Genomic DNA, 13303 nt, shown 5'->3' on the forward strand with positions numbered 1-13303 from the left:
ATCAGTCAAATGAATGATCTCCCATTTAGAAAATGTATGGCATTGCTTCTGAAGTAAAGTCAGTATGCTAAGAGCTGAGCTTACAAAGAAAGGCAAAAATATTGTGTCCTTGACCTCAAGGAACTTACATTCTAATGGGGGAGAAACGTGCAAGCAACTATGTACATACTAGACATAAACAATATAATTTGGAGGCAATTCTCAGAGGGAATGTGGGGGATGTGGAAAATCCTTTTACAGAAGATGGAATTTCAGCAATGAATTGAAGAAAGACAGGAGGTAGAGGTAAGGAGTGAGAACATTTCAGACATGAAGTACTCCATGCCTCAGTGGAAAGGCAGAGATTTAGAATGTCCTATTCAAGGAATAGCAAAAAACCTGTATCAGTTGGATGGGAATGCAACTTCTAGGAGAAATATAGCAGTAATCCTGAGGCCCCCAAACCTTAGGAGTGCTATTGTTCCAATGATCTTTTTGTCAGTGATGCTAAAGTCTCCGTCCTAGAAACTTTACTGACTGCCAGATAACAATCTGTTGGTCAGTAATAACAAGGTTTCTGAGACAAATGGTAAAGTGCATACCAGACTACTCCTCTGTTCTACCACTGGACCATACAATTAGCATATTAGTGACATGAAGAGCCAGATCTCTCTGTCTTTTCCTATATATTTGTCTTCTTGCATCGAGTTCTTTGCTAAATTGTTTTGAAACTTGACCTTGTTCAATTGACATTACAATTACAATAAACTTTGCCCCCTGACTTGAAGATGGGTTCAAGCCTTCAAATTCTTTTGAGACACCTCGCAACACCGGTTTATGACCCCAACTTTTTGGGGTTTCCTTTTGAACTTCAACAAGATTATAAAATACAAAAAGTATGGAACCTTGTAATATGGTTTCATCTAAATTTTCACCTAAATTCACTTATTCATGGAGCCAGTAAATGACGACAAGTGGGCAGAAAGCCTGCATCAGACTTTACAAAATCTTGAGGAACACTAATGCTACAAAGATTTTTTTTTTTTTACAAAGTTTCAGAGGGTACAATCAATCAATGAGGGATGTGCCAGGTATGATACTGTTCACTCCCATAAGAAGACCTGTCACATTTTTGTACAACTTTTGACTGTTAAAAAGTTCTTCCTTCTATCAAACCAAAATCTGACTCCCTTTATCTACAGCCTAGAGAGGGTGCCCACAAGTAAGTTGCATAGAAGTAATTTTAGCTTTCTGTCATAAGACAGCCTACCCCTTGACTATTTGGAAATCATTACCCTATCTCCTCCTCTTCCTCCTCTATGACTAAGTCTATTTTCTTTTTTTGATTGTTAGCTAAACTAGTAAACCAGTAAACTAGTTTCTGACAAAGCATTTAATACAATATCTCTTATTATTCTTGAAGAAGAAATGGAGGTAATGTCCTAGAATAAATTAAAAGATAATATATGGATTTAGAGCTATCTAAATGATTGTATTCAAAGAATAGTTCAATGATCAATGATAAATGGCAAGAAGGTGCTGTGGGAGTGCCCCAGGAGTTGGTGATTAACACTGTATGGTTTCATATTTTTATCATTGTTTCTATCATATTTTCCCTCAGCATCAGTTCATATAAATTTTTTTAGGCCTTTCTATAATCAACTTGTTCATCATTTTTTATAGAACAATGATATTCTATTACCTTCACCTACCACAACTTTTCCTTTCCTTTATGATTTCCTTGGGATACAGACCCAGTAATGGCACTCCTGGGTCACGGGGCATGCACAGTTTTGTAGCCCTTTGGCTATAGTTCCAGATTGCTCTCCAGAATGGTTGGATCACTTCCCAATTCCACCAACAATGCATAGTGTCATATGGAGATCATTTGAAAAAAATAAGGATGGTCCCCTGGAAAAGAGGAGACACAGAGGGAACCAGACAGTCCTGTCTGTATATGACCATCATGGGGAAAATGAATTTTAGATTTGTTTTTATTGGCCTCATAAAGCAGAACTATGGTTAGGAGCTATTGAAAAGATTAGACTTGATTTTTAAGAAAAATCTTCTTGACATTAGTACTGTCCCCAAAGTGGCTGCTTAAGAAGTAATGAGTTTTCCTTGTCTGGGGATTTGCAAGCTCAGATTAGACCACTTGCCATGCAGATGATAGAGAGGATTCTTCTTCAGGGGTAAGTTGGGTGTAACGGCCCTGGGGTCTTTTTTGACTCTGTGACTTAGCCAGCCCATGGAATCTCATCTCAGTATTTCTTGTCATGGATATATTAAGTTCAGGAAACATATATACACTATGGACCAATCTGCCTCCACACCCTCTTTTCAAAAGAATAAGAAAGTAGTCTGAAGGGAAATGTTGGAAACAAATCACCAAAGAATCCCAGACAGCTTCCTCTGACCAGCTGTTATATCTAAATATTTCTTTGCTAATGGCATCTTTATCTGGAAATGCTGCTAGAATAAGGCACCATGGGAAGTCATGCAAAAGTTTGTCTTGCCATGGGGCTCAAAGGCTCCAGATTAATGAATCCTTAATGCTTCCTTATGTAAATAGGTGTGACTGACTGAGACCAAGGGAATTTTGCTGGTTCATGGTCCAGAAGTACCAGATATATTGGAAAGAGCACTAGATTTGTATCAGGAGACCAGGGCTGCTCAAATATTCATAAGCTGTGTAAACTGGGGTAAATGACAACCTCTAAACTTGATTCATAAAACAGAGGTCATAAAAATTGGACCAACTACCTTAGAGGAGTGAGGGAATACGAAAAATATTTTGCAGCTTTAAAGGACTATGTAATTGTGTTGCTATCCTATTTCCACTATGGTGTTTTTTAAATTTCCCTCTTAAGCTATTGGAATCTAGAACCAAATGCTAGACTGTTCAGTGCTTGGCACATAGTGAGTATTTAATAAACCCTAATTGACTGACTGGCTAGACTACAAGCTCTCACATGAACATTCTATCCTTGTTAGGTTGACAAGACAAGATTATTTCCACTAAACTTTTTTCTATTAGATTAGACTTATTTTTTTCTGTTTTGTCATGGAATCTAAAAATTAAAAGAGACTACAAAGGTTAAGATCCAGTCTTGACTTGAATAGGAATGTTCTCTATAGTATCCCAAGTTTATCCATCCTTCTTTAAAAATCTCCAGTGGATGAGTATATGCTCCTTCCTAGGTGGATTATTCTAACTTTGGCCAGTTTTATTTATTAGAAAAGTATCTTCTTGAAATCTAAATCTGCCTCCTCTCCATTTTCACAATTTATCTTCACTAATCCTATCTTCTGGGCTCAAGGAAAAAGAGTATAATACCTCTTTTACATGATGGTAAAAGCTTATAAAATAATTAGCTGATAATTAGACTGAGGTTTCTAGGAGCATTTAGCTTGGGAAATAGGCTGGGAGGGGGGTTGGGTGGGGCAGATAACTAACTTTAAATATTTGAAAGGATGGTCTTGTGGAAGAATTCCAGCTAAGAAGAACTTAGATTGATTTTGGAAGCTTCTGTGAACATACCAGTGTCCTGATACCGACTCAGATTTGTAACTTCATAATAAGATGGGTGTTCTCACTTTCCCTCCCTGTATATATCCATATAGTAGCCAAATTATTCTATTTCTAGATATGTCTCACATTTGAGCCTTTTTCTTTTCTCACACAGCTACCACATTAATTCATCACCTCACACCTAGATTATTGGAATAGCCTTCTCAAGAATTTGTTGAGGAGTCTAAGGAACTATACTGATGTAGCTTCTCAATTGCCTAATTACAAAAGCTAGCGTACAAGGACCTGAAATATGCTTTATAGCAAACATAGTGTCTGGGAAGGTGTGCCCAAATGAATCACTGCTAGGTTCCTTGATGTGCAACTCTTCTATGTTATTCTTAAATAAATCTCCTTTTGTTAACTAAGTGTTAAATGGTCTATGAGTATTAATTTTATTCCAGTCTTAGACCTCAATCACTAGACTGGCTTGAGTTAAGCCTAGTCCATAACAGCATCAGAAGTAAAGTGGATAGAAATTCCAGGAAGATAGATTAATACTCAATGTAAAGAAATACTTTTTAATAGGAGGGGCTATCAAAAATATAATTAGCTACATCTGAAGGCAGTGATGTTTCCTTTAGCGTTCTTTAACTAGAGATTAGCTAGTCATCATTCATTAATGATGAAGACTTTTGAAAGTCCCTTGAACAACAAAGAGTTAAAGTAAGCCAATACTTACAGAAATTAATTCAGGTTATTTATTGCAATATTCAAATTCCGACGCTGAAGCTTAGATACTTTGTCCATCTAATGAGAAGATGAGACTCCTTGGAAAAAACTCTGATGTTGGGAAAGGTTGAAGGTAAAAGAAAAAGGTGATGGCAGAGAATGATATGGATAAATAGTGTCATAGAAATAATGAATATAAATGTGGATTGACTTTCAGAAATAGAGGAGAATATAAGGGTTTGGTGATGTTGTGGACACAATTGAATGATTGAACAAGTGACTATTTCTAGGGCATGATGTAGAGAATATTTTCTATTCAGGTAGAGAGTGAACTAAACAGTCTCTGCGATCCCTCCCAATTCCAAAAGTCTGTGATTTTATCACAGAAACTATTATGGATGGTGCTCCAGGATCAGTGATAAAACAGGAATAAGAGTAGTTGTGATGCTGCTGGTACAAAATAGTAATGGAGGGGAAGAGAGGGGGCAAGTTCAACAACTCTTGATCTGTGAAGAAGTATGCAAGAAAGTCTGAAGGGAGTAATAATTCATACTTTGCAAAGATCTGTTACTCTTTCTGTTTCTCACCTAGTCTGGAAATTGCTGGAGCTAAGCTTCTCCACTTCTCTAACTTCTCCACATCTTCCATAGAGTTAGACTCTTCCCTGCTTCAAAAAAGCCTTATTGCTCCTATAATTCTCGTGTCAAAGGCTTCCCCTTGACACAAAGGAAAAAATACATTTTGGAGACAACTCATTTTTCTAGCTTGTTTCTCTCTGGGAACCTGGGAACTCTAGTATCTGCCATTCCCAAAGTATAGACACTAGTTTTCCTTTTAAGCACACAGATTCACAAGGCTTCAAAACATAGAAAAGTTGTATTTCCACAGTAAAATATACCAGAAGGAACCACATTCATTTCCAAAAAGTCAAGAAATATCCCTACTTGGTGGATTGTCCCTCCCATAGGATTCTATTCAGTTCCTGTTACTTGGACAATTATTCTGAATGGGACCTTCACATAAAGATGGCTGTTGGGACAACTCTTTATTGGACTATTCAAATGAATCTCTATTTTCTACCTGGATCCATTCAAGGTAAGTTAGGAGTCATTTAGTCCCTCCCTCTCCAGTGCCTAATCAATGTTGGCTAAGAATTGGAAATCAAAGGAATATCCATTAGTTGGGGACTAGCTAAACAAATTGTAGTATATGATGGTAATGGAACATTATTTTGCTATAAGAATTAACAAGCAGGATGATTTCAGAAAAACCTGGAAAGGGTTACATGAACTGGTACATAATGAAGTGAGCAGAACCAGAAGAATGTTGCATACAATAATAGTAATATTGTACAATAAAAAATTGTGAATGACTTCGTTATTTTCAGTAATACAATGATCCAAGACAATCTCAAAGGATTAATGACGGAATATGTTATCCACTTCAGAAAAAGAACAGAAAAAGTATCTCTGAACACAAAATGAAATATGCTATTTTTCACTTACTTTTTTCACTTATTTATTTGAGCTTTCTTGTACAAAATGACAAATATCATGATTGCACATACCATTTCAGGGAGTAGGGAGAAATAAAATTTGGAACTCAAAAATTTCAAAAATGTTTTTTAAAATTACTTTAACATGTAATTGGGGGATTTTAAAAAATTTTAAGTGTTCAGTGTTTTTTCCTATGGTTCTAAGAGGTGGTAGAGTTTTCATTCATGATTTTTTTGAAGTAGGCTTTTTATTTAAAATATCATGTTTTTCAAGGAGGCTTAAATTTAGCTCAATTTAAGTCATTCAGAGATGGAAAACCAAGCTGCCTTAGTACAGTGGTGTTAGCTATCTTTTTTTTTTTTTTTTAATTTTAATAGCCTTTTATTTACAGGTTATATGTATGGGTAACTTTACAGCATTGACAATTGCCAAACCTCTTGTTCCAATTTTTCCCTTCCTTCCCCCCATCCCTTCCCCCAGATGGCAGGGTGACCAGTAGATGTTAAATATATTAAAGTATAAATTAGATACACAATAAGTATACATGACCAAATCGTTACTTTGCTGTACAAAAAGAATCGGATTCTGAAATATTGTACAATTAGCCTGTGAAGGAAATCCAAAATGCAGGTGGGCAAAAGTATAGGAATTGGGAATTCAATGTAATGGTTCTTAGTCATCTCCCAGAGTTCTTTTGCTGGGTGTAGCTGGTTCAGTTCATTACTGCTCCCTTGGAACTGATTTGGTTCATCTCATTGCTGAGGATGGCCAGGTCCATCAGAATTGGTCATCATATAGTATTGTTGCTGAAGTATATAATGATCTCCTGGTCCTGCTCATTTCATTCAGCATCAGTTCATGTCAGTCTTTCCAGGCCTTTCTAAAATCATCCTGTTGGTCATTTCTTACTGAACAATAATATTCCATATTATTCATATACCACAGTTTATTCAGCCATTCTCCAATTGATGGGCATCCACTCAGTTTCCAGGTGTTAGCTATCCTAATCATATGAGAGCTTCTCTGGTGCAGGTATCTCACACATTTTAAGGAGTAATAGAGAGCTGGTGACACTAGATATGGCTAGTCTATGGATAGCCCCTCCAGGGGCTGTGGATACCTCCACCATTTATCCTTACCTTGTTGTTCCAGCCTCTCCTCTCCAACCCTGAGCTTCCACTCCCAGAGATTTTAAGTTGGACTGTGAATTTTTCTTTGTAGGAGGTAAAAAAAATAAATTTATGCCATAATAAATTATTACTCTATGTATTATTAATATGTTCAATTTTTTGTGAAACTTACTTGAAATTCCCCAAAGGCTAGAGTAGACTAAAACAGCACCCCTTTTATGAAGCCTGTCCTCAGAGAATAGACCAAGTTTCAGTTAGTATTACTGAAAGACAAAACCAACAACAGATTGAGGATTGTGGTAGAGATGGGAATGGTAGCTATAGAAAGCCCTTTCCACATAACCACAATGCCATTTGGGGAATCTGGTACCTGAGTTTTTCCAGGACCTGTGTCTGTTATCTGAGATGACTGAACCTTCTTAGAAAATCTTAGAAGATTCTTCCTGGAAAAATAGAGAAATTAGCTTTATATGGCAGAAAAAAGAATCAAAGCAGATGTGAGGAAGAACTTGCTGAATGTACAGTTAAAGACAGCCAAATTAGAATGTGGAACTAATGAAAATCCCATCTGCTTAGGCTCAATGGGAATAAGTTTGTTGTTTTGATATCAGTGCTTTGTCACTATTTTGTGGAGTATTTTGATATTTTTCCATAACTTGTTTATCAATATTAAGATAAGCATTTGTGGTACAGGTTGGTAAACAACATGTGTGTGTTCAAAAACAACTGATAAATATTTGGGACCCCTAGATTGGACAGACCACCAATGGGAAAATCAGGTCTGGTGCACCTTATGTCATCCAGCACCAATCAGATTAATTGGTAAATAAATTAAATCACTAATCACTAATCAGAATTGGTGTGTAACCAGGTAACATTCACAGTTTAAACTATAAGAAATTGCCAGAGACCCCCAGCCTTTAGACTGACCTTATTGTTGTTGTTGAGTAGTTTTCAGTCATGTCCAACTCTTTGTGACCCATTTGGGGTTTTCTTCATAAAGATACTAAAGTGATTTGTCATTTCCTTCAGCTCCTTTAACAGATGCAGAACTGAGACAAACAGGATTAAGTGACTTGCCCAGGATCACACAACTAGCAAGTGTCTGAGGCCAGATTTGAAGTCTGAAGAGGAGTATTCCTGATTTCAGGCCCTGTGCTGTCCAGCTGTCCCCAGAATGATGTGAGGTCACCACCAAATCACCTTATTCCCCACACTTGAGAGTGAAGCATCCCTGGGGCTCACTGAGGGCAGTGCTGATTGACTGATTGAGATTTACTGACTTGCCAAGCAACCACCTCAGAGACAAACAAATGGCCTCCAGCTGAACAGAAAAGGAACCTTGTCATTGGGTGTTATAACAGCTTATTGGGAAGCCCTAAGAAATCAGAATGTTTGTTTGTTCCTTGGTGGTTAATGTTTACATTATCTAAAAGATAATGTAAACTAATGTTTGAATTTGATTAATAAAGTTAATGACTATAGTTTGATGAGACGCATAATCTAATTTTTATTTCCATTGTATTAGCATAAGTAATGGTATTGATTTTGCTTATGCATCATACTTTATACTAAGCCACGTTGAGTTGTTATTCATCCTTTGTTCTTGAAGAAGATCAATAACATCATAGTGGTGATGCCTTGATTTGCAAACAAGTTGGATTTAAGTGACAAAGAGCTACAAGAAGTCATTACCATCATTCTCTCCTCCACAGTCATCAGTGTCCAGTGTCAACACATAGGTTAAGATGACTGGCAATGGTTCAGGATGCAGTGGGAGGCCAGGTTAGTTAGGATACCATCTGGAAGACCAGATAGACTCAGAGAATTGTAGAACTGGAAAGCACCACGGAGACCATTTTGTTCAACCCGAATTGAAACAGGAATCTTTTCCTACAATATAATAATAATAATAATAATAAATACTTTAAAGATTACAAAGTACTTGACTTAGATCATTCTCATTTGAGTCACACAGCAGTTCTGTGACATCATTACCACTCAACCTTATTTCACAAATTAGAAAGCTTAGGTTCAGAGAGCTATTTAACTGGTCACCTCAGTCTGTGACAAATAGTCAAATAGTCCCCATTTCAAAATCTCCAGTGACAGGAAGGCCACTGCTGTTTAAGGCAGTCACAGTATCAAAGAATTTTGTCCTTCAAGGGACCCTAGAGATTATCCAATACAACTACCCCCAGCCTCATATTACAGGTGAGAGTGGACAAAATGACCTCTACAAGTCCAGCTGAAGGATCCTATGTGAGTGAAGCCAATTGTTGGTCGCTGCATTGTTTTCTGATTTGCTCCTCAGACAGTAATTAGGGACAGCTTCTTCCAGGAAGCTCAAAATTACCCAACTCTTGGTCTAATCTTAGCAGCACTTTAAACAACTTCATTCTTCCCAGGAGCCCAAACCAACTCACTCATCTGGTCTCTTTAAACCTCCCACCCTTGCGGTAGCAATTTGTAAGAACTTGCCCAACGTCTTACAAGTCCTGCATGTGTCTGTTAGGGCGAGGAGTTGGGGTGGGGGGAGGTGGAAGAGAGGCGAGAACCTTACAGAGAGAAAAAACCAGGAATCTGAGGTTAGAATTGGGTTTCCTAAATACCTGCCCAATATTCCCATTTACTCCACTCATCTTTTGGGATGCCCGATGTTCTTTCATTGGGTCCACCTGGCTAACAGCATCCATGCTCCCACCCACCCCTCAAAAAGGACAAGTTTCCAAATTTGGAGGTGGGTTCTAACTACAAAGACAAAGGTTCCCAAAATATGTAAATTTTGGGTGTTTTCTGCTGCAGTTCAAGGAGAAGTGATTCTCCCCACCTCCAGCCCCACCCCACTCCCAGTTACAGCCACAGGATAACTCTCATTTCCTAATCCTTTCTCTCAGCAGACACATACATACACACGGTCGGATTCCCACCTGCCCCGTGTTGCAGGTCCATTTCCTTAAACCCCCAGACTCCCCAGTGAATGAAATTCTTTTCCAGGGACAGAATAGCAGCAGCCAAGAACTTTGACTCTCCCCCTCCGCCCACAGCGTTGATGTCATAGGACTCAGCCTCTTTTGCAACTTTCCCCTAGTCTGTGCACGAGAGGAATAGGGGGAAAAACCGCGTTGGAGGAGGTGGCCTGCCTTATTTTCTCTTCCTGCTTCTTTCCTTCAAAGTCTCTTTCCCAGCTCTGGTGTCCCTGAGGGATTAGGCATGGCCCCTTGACTCCCAGAAGCCTCCCGGCTCCCTGCCTGGGCAGTGCGGTTGCCCTGATCCGAGCTGCTGGACAGCCACAGCCTGCCTGTGAGTAACTAGTTGGTTTTCTGTCCACGTGTCTGTCCGTCGGTCGGTCGGTCCGTCTGTCTGTTTGTCCGTCTCGGTCTGTCCCAGCTGCCCCAAAGGGAACTTGAGCGAACCTGGGTGCTCAGGGGCTTGGATCCAACCACAAAGGCGTTGGTGAAATTCCCCGCCCTACAGAAACAATGCCCGGTCCCTGCGAGAGTTGCCAGGGCAGATGTTTCAGAAAGAGCTTTGGCAGTGCTTCGCTTTCCCCTCCCCACCCCTAACTCCCTCCTTTTCAGGGAAAGCACGGGGCTCAACATGAGCTGGGCTGGGCTGGGCTGTGGTTCCTAAGCAGGAAGCTAAAGCCTGATCCCTCCTGAAATTCTCAGGCTTGTGCTTTGGAAGGAACTGCTGAGTCAAAAATCTGGCCAACTAACAGAGCAAGGCCTGCTGGGACACTGACCAGGAGCACTGAGCCCCACAACACCTTCGATTTGCTCTCCCCCGGGCCACGCAGAGCAATAGAAAGGCTTGTACAGTTATGGGTTGCTGCATACCTACTACCCACATGCTGTGCTATCACTTGCCCTGCTGGTCACCAAAAAAGCCCCCTTTCCCAGGCACTGTCACATATCCTAAAATTCCACCATTAGCGTTTTATTCCTTTGGCTTAATAGATCAGTTATGTTGTTGTTTTTAAATTTTTTTTAAATAATAGCTTTTAATTTTTCAAAATACATGCAAAGATAGTTTTCAACATTCACCCCTGCAAAAAATTGTTCCATATTTTTCTCCTTCCTTCCTCCCCTCTCCCTCCTCTAGACAGCAAGTAAACCGACATAAATTAAACGTGTGCAATTCTTCTAAATATATTTCCACATTTATCATGCTGCACAAGAAAAAACAATCAATCAGCTATTGTTGAACTTAGTAGTCTTCAAGTTCCCTCCCAGATCGAATATTCTATGACTGGTTGTGCAAAATGTGCTAGATTGAAAATCAAAAGATCTGGCTTCAGATTTAGCACCACCACTTTTTTTTGTTTTTGTTTTTTTAGCCATGAGACCCCTAGAATATCACCTTCCCCAACCCCGAGTCTTCTCATTTTAGAAAAAATAATTAACTAGAAATCATTTTTTTTTCATGGGATCCTAGGGACCCAGGGACCATCTAGTTCAGTTTCCTAATTTTACAGATGTGGAAACTGAGGGCAAGGGAAGTTCAATGACTTGACCAGGGTCAGACAAGAATTATCAATGAGACCTTCACTAAGGTCATCCAACTCCCAAACCAAACCAATGCTTTGTTCTTTACGTATTCAGTATGTTTTACATATGTTATTACAGTTGATCTTGGCAACAGGATTGTGAGTTGATTACCATAAGGGTTGGGTTTGGGGATTTTTTTTGGCTCAGATATATGTTTTTGTGGGTGTTTGGCATTCTTCACTTGTTGACTATGAATTATAATTGTGGAGAGTTAACTAGTCCCGTGGAAGATTCAACAAATTTCCCAGAGTACCCAGCCATTATTGTCAGAGTGCGACTCTTAATCCATTGTGGTTTGAGAGACTGAACCCAGGTGTCTTTTAAAGTCTGTTCCAGTTCTAACTAATTCTTATGCTCATAAGTATCATTATCTTTACTTCATAAATGAGGAAATAGACTAAGAGAAAATTGAGACAAATCTGATCCTCTAAATGAAATCTATGAATATTTATAAAAATATTAATTGCCCCTATTAATAGTAGAGGAAACATATTGCTTAAATAACCCATCTTAGAAAAAAAGAAATAAAATGATACCACTTAATATATGTAATACAAGTTGGTAAGAATGAAAGGCAGGATTCAAATTCAAGTCTCTCTTAACCCCAAGTCCAGTCCAGTTTGCACTATACCACATTGCCTTTGAAGGAGGGTAGACCAGATGACTGTGAAGTCCTTTCCGAGACTGGGACTCGAGACCTAAAATTATAAATCATGGTTCTTGTCAACAAGGAACATAGACTATAAGAAAGGAGGCAAAATTAAAACATAGGAAACAGAGAAAATATGTTCCTATGTACTATGTACAAACAAGTGATATGCAGAATAAATTGAGATAACCTACACTTTAGAATTAAGAAGGCTTGATTAAGGCTTCCTGTAGTAGGGAAGACTTTAGCATAGGCTTGAAGGAAGCCAGGAAAGCTGGAAGGCAGAGCTGAGGAAGGAAGGAAGGAAGCAAGAAGAACATTCTAGGTGTGGGGATGAAAGTGGCCAGACTTGGAGATGGAATGTCATATCTGAGGAACAACAAAAAGAACAGTACCATTGAACTGAGAGTATATGAAGAGTAAAAAGATTGAAAGGAAAGGGAGCAAGTTGCAAAGGACTTTGAATGTCAAACAGGATTTTATATTTGATTTTAGAGAAGACAAAGAGCCACTGATGATTATTGATTAGATAGCTGGCATAGACCTGTAATAAAGGAAGATTCCCTTTAACATTGAGTTGGACTTCAGTAGAAAGAGACTTAGGACAGGGAGACCTTATCTACCCCTATTGCAGTAATCCAGACTTGAGGTAATAACCTCAAGAGTGGTAGCAGTTTCAGAGGAGAGAAGGAGATCTATATGAGAAATGATGTGAATGTAAATTCAACAAACCTTGGTAACAGATTGGAAATGGGAGATAAATGAGAACAAGGAGTTGAGGATGCCTCCCTGACAAATATTATTTGTATTTATTTTATGGGAATAGAAGAATAGAATATCTTCCTTCTCTTTCCCTTTTTTTTCTTTCTCCCCCCCACCTCTTTCTTTTTCTTCTGTTCACATAAGGAATCATAAATATTCTTACTTGTGGCTCTCATTGATTGATCAACCATATGTCTCAGGCCAAGCCCACTTGGTCATTGTTTGAGCTCTATTGAACTCAGAATGAATGGAAATATCAATTATTTCTATTCAGGCCAGAAATCCTGAGGGTCTTCTCCCCCTTGATTACATGTATGTGTGTGTATATGTATATATGTATATATATACATATATATATATATATATATATATATATATATATATATATATATATAAAATCTATCTCTCCTCTCCTAGATATATATGTTATTTATACACATATATGTAGGTGTGTAGGTGTAGGGGTGTGTGTGTGTGTATGTATCAATTAAATA

At 38.5% G+C, this 13303-nt stretch overlaps 1 protein-coding gene and 1 long non-coding RNA gene across 2 annotated transcripts in view; one reads left to right on the forward strand and one right to left on the reverse strand.

The window, feature by feature from the left end:
• Window positions 1–5715: 5715 nt before the first annotated feature.
• On the reverse strand, window positions 5716–10388 carry LOC127562639 (uncharacterized). Its single transcript, XR_007953739.1, has 4 exons — window positions 10265–10388; window positions 7779–8741; window positions 7219–7291; window positions 5716–7111 (listed from the first exon to the last, which is right to left on the reverse strand). It is a non-coding gene; the product is annotated as an uncharacterized LOC127562639 (long non-coding RNA).
• RAB7B (RAB7B, member RAS oncogene family) overlaps window positions 9711–13303 on the forward strand; it is a 30692-nt gene continuing 27099 nt past the window's right edge. The window contains exon 1 of the mRNA XM_051998513.1: window positions 9711–10151. The gene's annotated coding sequence lies outside the window, so the exon portion shown is untranslated. The remainder of the gene's footprint in view (window positions 10152–13303) is intronic.

The sequence above is a fragment of the Antechinus flavipes genome, chromosome 4, assembly GCF_016432865.1.
Source record: "Antechinus flavipes isolate AdamAnt ecotype Samford, QLD, Australia chromosome 4, AdamAnt_v2, whole genome shotgun sequence".
Lineage (NCBI taxonomy): Eukaryota > Metazoa > Chordata > Mammalia > Dasyuromorphia > Dasyuridae > Antechinus > Antechinus flavipes.